The sequence below is a fragment of the Sitophilus oryzae genome, unplaced genomic scaffold (genome assembly GCF_002938485.1).
Source record: "Sitophilus oryzae breed Bouriz unplaced genomic scaffold, Soryzae_2.0 scaffold_1576_pilon_pilon, whole genome shotgun sequence".
Lineage (NCBI taxonomy): Eukaryota > Metazoa > Arthropoda > Insecta > Coleoptera > Curculionidae > Sitophilus > Sitophilus oryzae.
This window is the reverse complement of record NW_022146254.1, coordinates 13,993,714-14,006,695: the sequence shown is the minus strand read 5'-3', so window position 1 is coordinate 14,006,695 and position 12,982 is coordinate 13,993,714. Positions and strand designations below refer to the sequence as shown.

Sequence of the window (12,982 nt, the reverse complement as noted above, 5' to 3'; positions counted from 1 at the left end):
AAACGAAATTTAAAAGAATTTTATGCAGTGTTGCCATTGTGTAATTTATATTGTAATATTTCCTGATAAAGCCTAGCTTAGTATCTTGGTATAGTAAGTATCTTCGGTGACATTGTAATATAATTGTACTATGATGCATCTACTATGATGCATATATAAAGTGGTACCTTAATATAGTACCACATTACGATACCACTTCCTGACGTTCGATTTGGCTCATATTTGATTATACTTGCGTATTTTTGATGACATTGCAATATTATGGTACCATGAAGCATATCAAGGGGTACCATAATGTAGTACCATATGTACCATATTACGATACCATTTCCTGGCGTTCGATTGGGCCCAAATTTGATATACTTGTGTTTCTTTATAAAGATTTGTTTAATTAATAATTTTAATTTATTTTATGAATTTTAATTTATTGTACGATGTCGTGACAGCAACTTTTATGCCGAACTAATATATTATTAATTGTACCTGTGTCACTCTTTAAAATCTATCTAGGTCTATATAAATAACGTGGCAAACAAAAAAACATTGTTATTATAGTATTTTTTTAGTCAATTATCATTTTTTGTACTGCATTTTAATAAATCATTTCCATTGTTATTAAACGTATATTTCATTACTAACGTTTCAGCATTAATAAATATCACTATCAATCGCCCTGTATATTATTAATTTTAAAGGTAGTTAAAGTTATTTTCTTAGTTAACATAATAAAGTAGTGTATATTAAAAATGTATTTTGAGAGCATATGTTTTCTAATAATATACATTAAATTAAAACTATTTTAAAAGCCAAACGAATAATTAATATAAGTGTATCTGACAAGAAACGAAGAATAGAAAGAAATTATTATACACCAAAAAAAGAATGGGATGCCAATTAAAGTCTGTTTGAATCTGGCAACTGTGCATTTTTAGTCGAGCTTCAAGGCCGTCGACGTGCCGTCGATCTACGTCGATCCAAAACCGAAAGTTGAAAATTTCCAATTATATTCTGATTATGATATTGTCGCGCCATCTAGTATTTTATTTGTGCAATTTTAGCTCTTTCATTTCGAGTATTTTTCTGTTGCGTAGCTAGATATTCTGTGCTAGAAGGTTCACTCTATGGTATTTTGTATATATAACCTTGCGCGAATGTAAGCGTTTTTTAGATAGTCATAATAAACATGTAGAAACTAGACTTGAAAAAAATTGGGACATATTTTTCAGGTTTGTTGTTGGTAAAAGACCTCTCTTTACGGAAAAAATTGTTGGAACACAAGGAAACTTCTGAAAATAATAAATTTCATTGTATGAAATTTTTGTACAGATTTGGTAAATTAAGGAAACCATAACTTTAACCCGCCATAACTCCCCGACTAAGAGGTCAACTCAAGAAATATCTCACATAGTGGAGCTCTGGGATGTCCTTAATCCATCTATATAAAAAACTTGATGAATTAAATTTTTTTGTTTTTTGGACTAATGTCCCACATTTCCCGATTTCGTTATACTGTGCGACGTGACATCAGAAAAAAATACTTTTTTTTAATTAAATGAAAAACAGAAAATCCGGCGGCGACAGTTTTTAGTAGAGCCAATTAGCTATCTTTAGTAAATAAAGCAAAAAAGTAAATAAATTTCTAGAGCAAGTCGTTATTTCAGTAGAGACGACACAGATAAACATTAGCATTTTATACATATTATGTAGATGCTATTATAGGTAGCAGCCAGCCGCTTGATGCCTCGCTGATGCTTAAAGACAAATATTTTGGAGTTTCTGTTTTGTTATTGAGTTATTGTAATTTTCAGTTGAGTGGATCAGCTTAAATATGGAGGTGATTGAAATGTTCTTAAAAGTTTTATTTGTTCCAAATTCAACCAAAGCTCCAGATTGCACTATAGAATACTTTTACCGAGACTTTTACCAAAGTTTATAGTGTAAATCCCAGTTAAAAAATACGTCAGTTCATACTGTCAATGAGGCGGCATATATCATATTGCCCGAGATATTGCCTTGTTCTTTCCATTTTTCTTAAAGAACCACTCGAATTCATTTAATGACGCTGATGGGCTGTTTTATAGAGTTCAGATCTGTCAAACACGTTAGGCAGTTCAAAGTCACCTCGTCATATTGCAAAATATCATTAAAAAGTAATGATAATTGAAAAAATTGCAAATTGTTGGTGGCAATGAGCCTAAAAATAAAAAGCTCATGAGACATGGCTCTGACAGAAAAATAAAGTTTTAGGAAAATTTGCTCTCGAAATTATTGCACAGGGTGTTTGTTAAGATAAAAAACAATCCTTGGTTTAACCATGCCAAAGCCAATACTAGATTTCATAAAAATGAAACTGACTGAACTACGAATTAAAGTTGATATACAGTATGATCGAAAAAAAAACGGCGTCCAGTTGGCTTGGAAATGACGATCGATGACATTTCCCATATAATTTTACATATAAAATGGCAGCTATCTTCGTTTCATAGCCATTGCTGACGCCGTTTTTATTCGACCATAAGGTATTTACATACAGTTTACTAAAAAATTCATGAAAATAGGACTAAAAATAAAGAATATAACACTTTAAATTTGACAAGAAATTTCACAGTTGCGATATTTTGCGTCTGAGTGTACAATATGTATATTCTTTAATACACTCTCTGTTTAATTATATTTAATGGTCAGGTTCTCGGTCAGGTCACACCAAAAACCACATTTTAGTTCACCCCGCATCGTCACCATCCCTTTTTCAGTCGCAAAAATAACAAAAATCAATTTTCAGGTCAGGGATTTACTCATTGTAAAAGCCCGGACAATATGCGGCTTCTTTCAATGTCAAACATCTGGAGAAAATTACCGAGAATAGCACGTCCCTATAGGTTGTGATTTATTTTGGGTTTCCGGCGAAAAACTGACGGTCTTAAAATAAAAATTAAATCTTCCCTGCTTTCGAAATGACACGGGTATTTCTTCGTTTACAGCTAGGATAGCAAGAGAAAATTTTAAGTAAACAAAAAGAAAATCTTTAAAATGTAGGCCAGGAAAAAAATTGCAATTGCTCGAATACGTATATATTTTGGAAAGTGCTACTACAAGTCCGACATAAGAAATGCATTATTTTAACAGCCATGTTTAGGCGACATATCGAAACAGAATTACTTAATACCTTTGGCCTTTTATACAAAGGAAATCAATCTAGATTGTTAGGTAGTAGAAGACGAGGTCTGTGAATAGGAATGGGAAGGGTATATCGATAATTTCAAAACTATCGATATGCCAGTATTAAAAAAATGGATGTTTTGTGCCGACTATTATTCATAGATATCTATATCGGGTATTGCATCGTCGGACGGGACATAGGAAATCCCATGTAAATTTTTATGGGGTTAATTATTGGCTTCCCTAATTATTTTAGAGAATAATTCTATTTAGGTTTATTGAAGAGCACTAAAACCCACATTCAAAAGAATAACATTAGATATTTTTGATTAGCCCGTTTACGAGTTATCGCCGATTTCTTTTTAAATATTTCTCCTTTCTTATGGCCCTGTATTTACTTATGAGCACCAGTCAAGGTAAAAGATAACTGTCAAATGAAGTTGTCATTTCAGAAATTGATCTATTTAGTGCTTTATTATTAAAAACTCATACCTACATCGAAAATATTAGCCATGAATTACACTACCGAAGAAAAAGTATTGATGATTAAATAGTATTATCAAGGAAATAGTTATCAAAAGTCGGACATGTTTGCTGCTCTGTATCCGAATAGACCGATACCTGGAAAATCTACAATCGCATGGAATATCCAGAGATTTGAGATCAAAGGTACCCTAAATAAATAACTGCAGATGTGAAGCAAGGCAGGAACAAACAGAAGATGCAAGAAATGATACCGACTTGGAAGTTTTATTGTGCGTGGAAGAGAACGATGGAAAGATCAGCACAAGGAAACTTGAGGATGAAATAGGAATAGATCACACTACAGCGATTCGAATTTTGAAACGACATAAATACTATTCCTTCAAATATGAAAAGCGCCAAAAGCTACGAGATGGGGATGAAATACGGCGGCGGGCGTTTTATTTTGATATGATGGAAAGAGCAAACACGGATAGGGAATTTTTAAAAAACATATGTTTCACTGACGAATGCACGTTTACCTTAAATAATGAACCCAATGTTCAAAATTATCGATATTGGAACAAAGAAAACCCACACAGGTTTGTCGAAACAAGGACGCAATATCCACAGAAAGTAAATGTTTGGGCAGGGATACTCGGACACAATATTATCGGGTCATTATTTCTCACGCGAAATTTAAATGCAGAATACTATTCGGAACTGCTTTACATGATGCCGCTAGGGAAAATCAGGAAGTTTGGTACCAAATGGATGGCTGCCCGGCACATATACCCTGGCTGTTCGGGAATATTTAGACAATAGTTTTAACGGAAACGGTATTGGCCTAAATCATACAGTAAATTGGCCAGCAAGGTCTCCTGATATTTCGCCAAATGATTTCTTTCTCTGGGGCCATTTAAAAAATAGGATATACAAGGATAAAAAATACCCAAATCTAGACGAGTTAAAAAATGCTATTTCTGCCGAATGCAATAGAATTTCAGTTTACCAACTAGCGAATGTAAGAAGAGAATTTTATGATCGCCTGGGTTATTGTCTAGCAGTCGATGGAGGAATATTTGAACATCTTCTTAAATCCTAAAGTTCTAACAATTTAATAGTACCTAAATTAATAAGTTATTGAATATTGTAATAATACTATAATTAACCTTGTAATTGATTACTTTATTTTACTTTAATTCATATTAATTTGTATTTATAAATACATCTTTAAGATTTCCGATGTAGGAATGAGTTTTCAATAATAATAAAGCACTAAATAGGTAAATTTCTGAAATGACAACTTCATTTGACAGTTATCTTTTACCTTGACTGGTGCTCATAAGTAAATACAGGGCCATAAGAAAGGAGAAATATTTAAAAAGAAATCGGCGATAACTCGTAAACGAGCTAATCAAAAATATCTAAAGTTATTCTTTTGAATGTGGGTTTTAGTGCTCTTCAATAAACCTAAATAGAATTATTCTCTAAAATAATTAGGGAAGCCAATAATTGACCCCATTAAAATTTACATGGGAGAATAATAAGATTTCCTATGTCCCGTCCGACGATGCAACACCCGGTATACATAGTCATAATCTGTTTTACGACTTATTAAAGATTTCGACAGACGATGACAGAAAAAAGGCAGATGACGTCCATACCAATCCATTTATTTTATTAAAAAATGTTTCTATAATTTTTTAAGTTAACTTTGGATGGGTTTATACAGGGTGTTTCAAAAAACATGTGCCATCTCACGTGGGGAAAAAATTATTTTTCATATGAACATAGTGCATAGGTCCGATTCTGCTTTGTTTTGCAGCTACATGGTTTTACTGTAATAGCTACACAGCTATTAGATTTGGAGACTTGGATCAAGGCAAATTAATAAAATTGCGTTTATCTTCTCGTTTATCTTATCAAGGAGACGGAAATCGACAAAATATCAAGAGACAACTTTTAATCGGCATTAAACTGCTTACACTATTTCGCTAAAAAGAGAAAAAAAAAGTCAGTGGCGTACATGCTCTTTTTAGAAAAATATTCCAGTGATAACCCATATGCACGTCCCTGGAAAATATGTAGACAACTTTTTTATCTTTAAAATATGTGGCATTTATAGTATACCTGATTAAATCTAAATTTAATTTATCCAAAAATATAGAATTAATATTTCATAAAAGCATCAATAATTTTATTCAGGAATATCGATATTTCAAAATAATCGATAATCGTTACCTTCCCTACTCGTCACCAATTTAATGGGATAATGAAAAACTCAAAATTCAACTACTTTTAAATGAATAGTTTAAAAATAAATAAGTACCTACTTCAATATTTCTCAATATTGAACCAAAACAGTCTGTCTGTATCAAAGATTATAGGTAGATATTTTCGATAAAGACAGACTGCTTGGTTCCTGATTTGTTGTGCTAAAATAGACAAAAACAATCTTAAAATAAATCCTCTAGGTTTTAAAGACCACAAAAATACCTATTTGTTTTGCATGTTACAAAACCCAGCGAAAATTTATGTAAACATGATGAAAATTTTTAAAATGTAGGTCAGAATGGTCAGAAGAAAATTTACATTCTATGCTATCTTTTTATGAAAGTGATAGGTAGGTACAAAATCCGACCAAGAATGCATAATTTCAAGTGTCATGTAAAAGCAACAAAACTAGTTTGGACTACCTGCTACCCTTGTCCTTTTATTTAAAAGGAATTAGTGGTGTCAGGTAGAGGATGTTAATCTCATTAGCACTTTACTCGGACGCTGTTAGAATAACGCTGCATTTCAGTGGTTTAAATTTAAAAAAGAACTAATGATTACCTTCAATGCAGACTACATGGTCCCTGATTTGCTGTGCTATCACACCGTCCGGTATCAAGTCAATCAGATCGTAGATAGCGTAGATAGATGGGTGAACACTTTCGAACCTTTGTATTTCCTGTCTGATGGCCAGCGAATTGTTCAGAAACGAACTAGCCAGATGCATTCTCGAATTCATTTTCGACCAAAACAACTCAAAACTCACGACGCCCCGTTAACCATAATGCACGTAAATATCGACGAAAGGTTTGTTTATAAAAAAAAACATACACATACACTGACACAAAAGGTAAAACTAGTTCAGCGGTTGTTGTTGGCGTAATTGACGGCTTGTCGCGACGAAAATCATGGTCACGGAGCGAGGATGGCACGGGAAATCGTACGGAAATTTCGTGTGATTTTTTCTGCGACTGGTTTATGCAAAAAAGACATTTAAAATTAATAGGTTAGGTGAAAGAAGACCGAACACTCCCACTACACATTCACCATTTGAGCGAAATCGCGACGCGAGCGCTAAAACGTGCGCGACTGTCAGGCGAGAACTGGCTGAACTCGCGTAAATCCGTACAGATTTCTGTAACTTACGGCGAGTTGGTGCAGAAAGATTTCTGTAATGGCTGAAAGATTTCTGTAATGACAGAAAGATATCTGTAATGTTGACAACATTGTTTTGGCATGTGTTGACATTTATTTATTTTTTGTTGACATTTATTTGAAAGTTTTTAATTTATTTATTTTCTTTTGAAAAATGATGATGATAAAGATGTTAAAGAAAGGAAAAACATGTATTATTTGTTACGTCGATGAGAAGAAAATTATTTGTTAGCGATACATTTTATTCTACACTTCTGGTAAGTACATTATTTCTTATATTTTTAAATAAAACAAAACGCAAAAAACACAAAAATTTAAACACGTAAAAGAGACATGAAAGAGACTCTCGAGAGACCATTAATAACAAATAAAATGTATTTTTTAGTTGTGCAATTTAAGCTGAAGTACGTAACTACCGTATGATCGAAAAAAATGTCTTAAAATTTTGGAATAACTACTTATTAAATCACAAATCATTTTCAAAATGACTTAAACTTTAAGTCAGCTTATGAAAAACGACTTAAAATCAAATGACTTAAGTCATTAAAATGATTTAAATCAAAAAAAGATTAAATTTTCTGTGAGCTTGCAGCTATTTGATGTATAAAAAAAATTAAAAAAAAACTTTAAATTAAACACTAAAAACTAGAAACCGCCACTACTTTTTACTAATGTAAACGCGGCTTTATACATTATTTCAGAACCAATAATATTATATGGCCTAGAAACCGTTATTAAAATATATTCAATAAACAGTAAAATATCATTATATCGGTGTCTAATTACCGTATTACCAACCAATCTGTGTTTATCTGTATAGGGTGGTCCAATTTTATACGGTATAATATTTTCGCTATTCTAAGTATTTTACAGTACCTATCAAATATATTTCGTAGATAAGTAAACACACTGCTTCAATAAGAAAAGGGGGTTTCCATTTGAAAAAAATGATTCATGATAATTTTTAATGAAATTTTTATATAATGAATTATATTTTGAAAATCGATAAACACTGTCTGTGTCTAATGTTTGCTATTGCTATATTTACTAATGACATCGAAATAAATTTATTTAGAGGCCATTGATATTTACTATAAACTAGCTAAATATTTTTGAATGTTGTTTTTATTTTTTTTTGTTTTGAAATTTTGACGTTTAGGCTATACAAATTTTTTTGACAGGCAGTTTTTTTCCTTCAAAAATTTTAAATATTTTTTTCCTCAAAAACGGTTAATGTTAGGTATAGATTTCTATTGTTAATCTAAGGGTATAGAGTGTTTGATATCGAAATTAATAAAATTTTACAGAGAATTTAAGTATGTAATAAAAAATCGGGGTAGCTATAGTGTGACCAACGGATCTGTAGCTACGGGGTATCGGCAGGGGAACGCAGTTGTAAACAAAACACGCCCAATTTCATTCATAAAATAGGCATGGGCGTACGGTGTTATATGAAAATAATGTGTATCATAAATATATATATATATATATATATATATATATATATATATATATATATATATATATATATATATATATATATATATATATATATATATATATATATATATATATATATATATATATATATATATATATATAACAGTAACGATTCAAACAGCATAAAGTTTTTTGAAAAAAATTATTAATATGAGTATTATTAATAATTTTTTTCAAAAAACTTTATGCTGTTTGAATCGTTACTGTTGAGTTAGCAGATAAACACTAAAAGCTTTTATTAAAGCTCCCTTAAATATTTTGAATCATTTTATTATTGTGTTGTTAATTTAATAGAAGAAATAATTACAGCTGAGGGTTGGAACCTTTGGTGTTACACAGCAAAATAAAACACTAAATCAGTACAATACACCAAAACACTTTTAATTTTACACTGGACGCAGGTTTCGCTAACCATGTCTGCCATCAGCAGATGATCAAGACTGAGTCTTGAGGTATATTTATTTATATATCTGTACTAACTGTATTTTTTTCTATAATTTTACGCCAAAAAAATTCGTTTGATTTTAGTAACCCCCTAAGCGTTTCCCTGCAAAAGGAAAATTCGATTCTTCCTGCAATTTTTGCAAAAGCTTTCTAATTGTGGGGACGAGTTTGAATTCGAGATAAAATCTATTTATCAAATTCCTGACCACTTCGAAAAAGTCGTCGAGCTTTTCGACAGCAGTCTCACGTGGTCGTTTCTTTCGAGTAGTAGTGGGAACTATCGAATGAATACTATCGAAACATTCGATAGTTGCAAATCATTCGAATAATTCGATAGTTAGTAAGAAAACATTCGTTGAAAACTATTCGAATAAAAATTATCGAATAGATCCGTCATCTGCCTTGAAATATTGTATTCTAGTAATTCGGCAGCAAAAACCATTCATTTATAAAATTCATTCATTTATAAAATTCATTCATTTATAAAATTCATTCATTTATAAAATTCATTCATTTATAAAATTCATTCATTTATAAAATTCATTCATTTATAAAATTCATTCATTTATAAAATGCATTCATTTATAAAATTCATTTATTTATAAAATTCATTCATTTATAAAATTCATTCATTTATTCGTCAGGATCCATTATAATAAAATATTAACTGAATTTTAGTTGTCGCCCGGCGACGTAGGTTTTTTTCCGAGAAAGCGGTCGGTGGCAATGCTATGAAAGAAGCCGGCATCTTTGATTTTTTGCGGAGTCATATATAGATAAGGACACATTATTTTTTTTGTTGAGGTGCTAGTATTTACACAGAAAATACATTATGAAGGGCGCTGTTGCCATATTTTTGTATTAGTTGATATTAGCAAAGAATATTATTGTTTGGCTTTAGTTAGTTAGGGATAGTATGTCTATATATTCTGTATTTTTTTATTAATATTCTGTTGTTACACTGCAATAATACTTGTTATTTTGGATGTAGGAAAATTATTTTTAATGTTTTTAAGCAAAGACTGGTTTAATAAATAATAATAACAGTAATAATTTGTTATACCTATTAACAACAAAATTTAAAATCATTTAATATAAATATTTTTTTTAAGTAGTAGCAAAATATAAACAACAAATTAGATGTCAAAATTATTTATATTAGATCCTATTTAAAAATAATATAGTCTCTAATTTTTTGGCAACGTTGGTTTATTAAATAATAATAATTACAGAACTAATTTGTTATATTAACAACAAATTTTAAAATCATGAAATATAAACATTTATTAATTTTCTAAGCAAGCGGTATGGAAGGAAAATATAAATAAAAATTAGAAATCAAAATTATTTATATTAGGTGCTTTATATTACTATTTAAAAATTATATTTACTTTTACTGGCATTTACTTTAAAAAATAAATGAAATATTTCTTCGCAAAAACTACATGTAAGAGAATTAGCATAAACAAAATACAAACATCGTTAACTTTTTTTTTAAATTGGCACGTGTAAAACTTTCATTTTAATTTTCTCACCCCATAGTTTGAGTTCGATAACCATTTACTTAACCACATTACTTTAATATGATTATTAAGTTCAACTAATTCATATTATTAAAACATCTAAAATACAAATATGTACTTTTAAAATTAATTTAAGTTCATCTCATCTCTCTTAAAAATTGCTACTTCTCAAAATTTCCCATTAAAAAATAGACCATATACCATATAAAATTAAATAATTGAAAGATCGGACTACGGAAAACCACACAACTTTTCGGAAAAATTTTGACCACCTGCACATGCACACAATCGTCAATAAATAAAATTAAAAAATAACTACTATTTTAGTATTTTAACTATTTTAGTAAACGCAAAAATAGCACAGTATTTATACGGTGAAGTTATAAAAATTTGGAAGAACTAATAATGCACTGACGCATACAAAAATCAAACGAATACTAAATTTCATTTATCAAAAGCATTCGATAGTCGTGGCTCAACGATAACCATTTAGTCGCACGGCGAGGTTGTCACATATGCTTTAGTTTACAAATGAATGAATGATTTTATTCGAATAAAACCATTCGATAGTTGAAATCATTCATTCATTAACCATTCGATAGTCTAATTCATTCGATAGTTCCCATCGCTACTTTCGAGAGCTGGATATCATTTTATCGGGGTTAGTTTTCAGCCTTTTTTTTATCTTCTGTGTGATTTTTTTTATAGCCGATACGCTAACTCCGATATAAAGAAATATCCGCTCAAGTTTACGTTTAAGCGGCAACTTAAGCGAACTCTCTGTAGCTTCTTCATCGCAAACCCTATTATGAACACAAGGAAATAAACCAAATGAGATTTCATCCACGTTATTATTAACTTACCGATATAAATTAGCTATTATTTCTCTTGTCTGACTATGTAGCGTCTTCACTCTTAACAAATTTATTCATTTTAAAACACAAAAATACGATCAAACTTGATATTAATAATTAAAAACTACGAACGAAAAACATTATAACAAGATAACAAAACAATAAAACACAACTTAACTATCAAATATACGACAAATATGGGAATAAAGTTTAGGATAACCGGTATAAAATAATGAAATAAAGTAATAATGATCAAAAAAATGACACCGCCATTGGATATTTCAATAGTATTCAATATTCCTACTCTTTTCAGAAGAGACCGTGAAGTTGGGGATAAAGCAAACGAATAGGAAAGGCGTAAAAGCCATGGCAACCGCGTGGTAACAAATCCTGTGACGTACTCTCGCCAATCATGTTCGATAAATAGGCGGCCATGCGCGGCGATGCCGGTTTGCCAATGATATCGTTGAAAAATCTTCAACTTTCATAATAAGCAGATTATACAGAATGAAAGAAATTAGTTATTAATTAAAACATATCGAACAATATGAACTACGTTAAAATTCCTTAGTAATATACGTCAGAATATATGCTAAACACATTATATATAATAAAAATATATGAAATTTATAGTTCATGTCTGGCAATTTTGCAATTTTATAGATAAACGTGGCAATATCGATTTTTTTTTCTCGCATTCCTTCCGTAGCTTCAGATCCGCTGGTCAAACAGTATTTAAAATAAGAAACTTGCTGTCAAATTCCGGTATTTCCGCAAGTGCCACCATATTGAAAATATTTTTAATTGATAGATCTCACTGTGAAACAATGATGTGCAAAAAATCTCCGATCTAGGTCTTGGAGTACTCTAGAAACTTTTATTGCACGCTCAGCCTGGGACAACCTGTATGATAAATAACTTCAAAATGCATTTGTTAAAAATATTAAAAATGAAAAATTTGTTTCATTTTGATCAAGTTCTTTAAAAAGGTTCAAATAATTTTTTCTGTAAAATGAAATGGGGATCTTTATTTATCATTTTTTTTTTTAATTTACAATGGATTTCCTAGGTCCACGTCGACGTATACATATAAACCTGGGTCCATGCAACCATGTACACCCTGTAGAACCGATATAATGAGCCAAGGAGGATAGTAGTTGTTGCCGATTCATTTCCCCTCCATAGTCCGCGCACTTGTTCTCATGTCCATTCCTCCAGCTGAACGCGGCAGAAAACAGGTTGTCGTGGGGGGAACACACATTCACACAAACACACGAGCGCGAAAAAGAATCACCACAATCTAGTGAAACACGCTCATTTTGACAGAACATCAATAATAACAGGCAGAAGATTTTTGTAAATTTTTAACTATGTCGCCTTAGTAGAAGACGGGTTGATTGCGTCGATAAAATTTTAATATTTTTGCTTTTATAAGCGGGTAGAGTTGATAGTTTTGGTGAATTCGGTCTGGTTTGCAAATAATTCTTCGCGCTGAAGAGTTGATAGAACGGTAGTCTGAACAGTGGTCGATGCAGTTTGTGTATTTGTTGCAGAAAGGTTGATTGTAAGTATAGCGATATTGTTGAATATGGTTTAAGGTTTGTTATT

General features: G+C 30.9%; 1 protein-coding gene across 4 annotated transcripts in view; it reads left to right on the top strand.

Moving 5' to 3' along the window:
- The first annotated feature begins 7,161 nt into the window (after positions 1-7,161).
- Positions 7,162-12,982, top strand: part of LOC115879137 (angiotensin-converting enzyme-like) — a 30,658-nt gene continuing 24,837 nt past the window's right edge. Inside the window, exon 1 of one of the 4 annotated variants that reach the window (XM_030895804.1) lies at positions 7,162-7,310. The gene's annotated coding sequence lies outside the window, so the exon portion shown is untranslated. Of the gene's footprint in view, positions 7,311-12,556; positions 12,939-12,982 lie in introns of those variants that run through there. The other 3 variants (XM_030895801.1, XM_030895802.1, XM_030895803.1) reach the window with 3 other exon arrangements.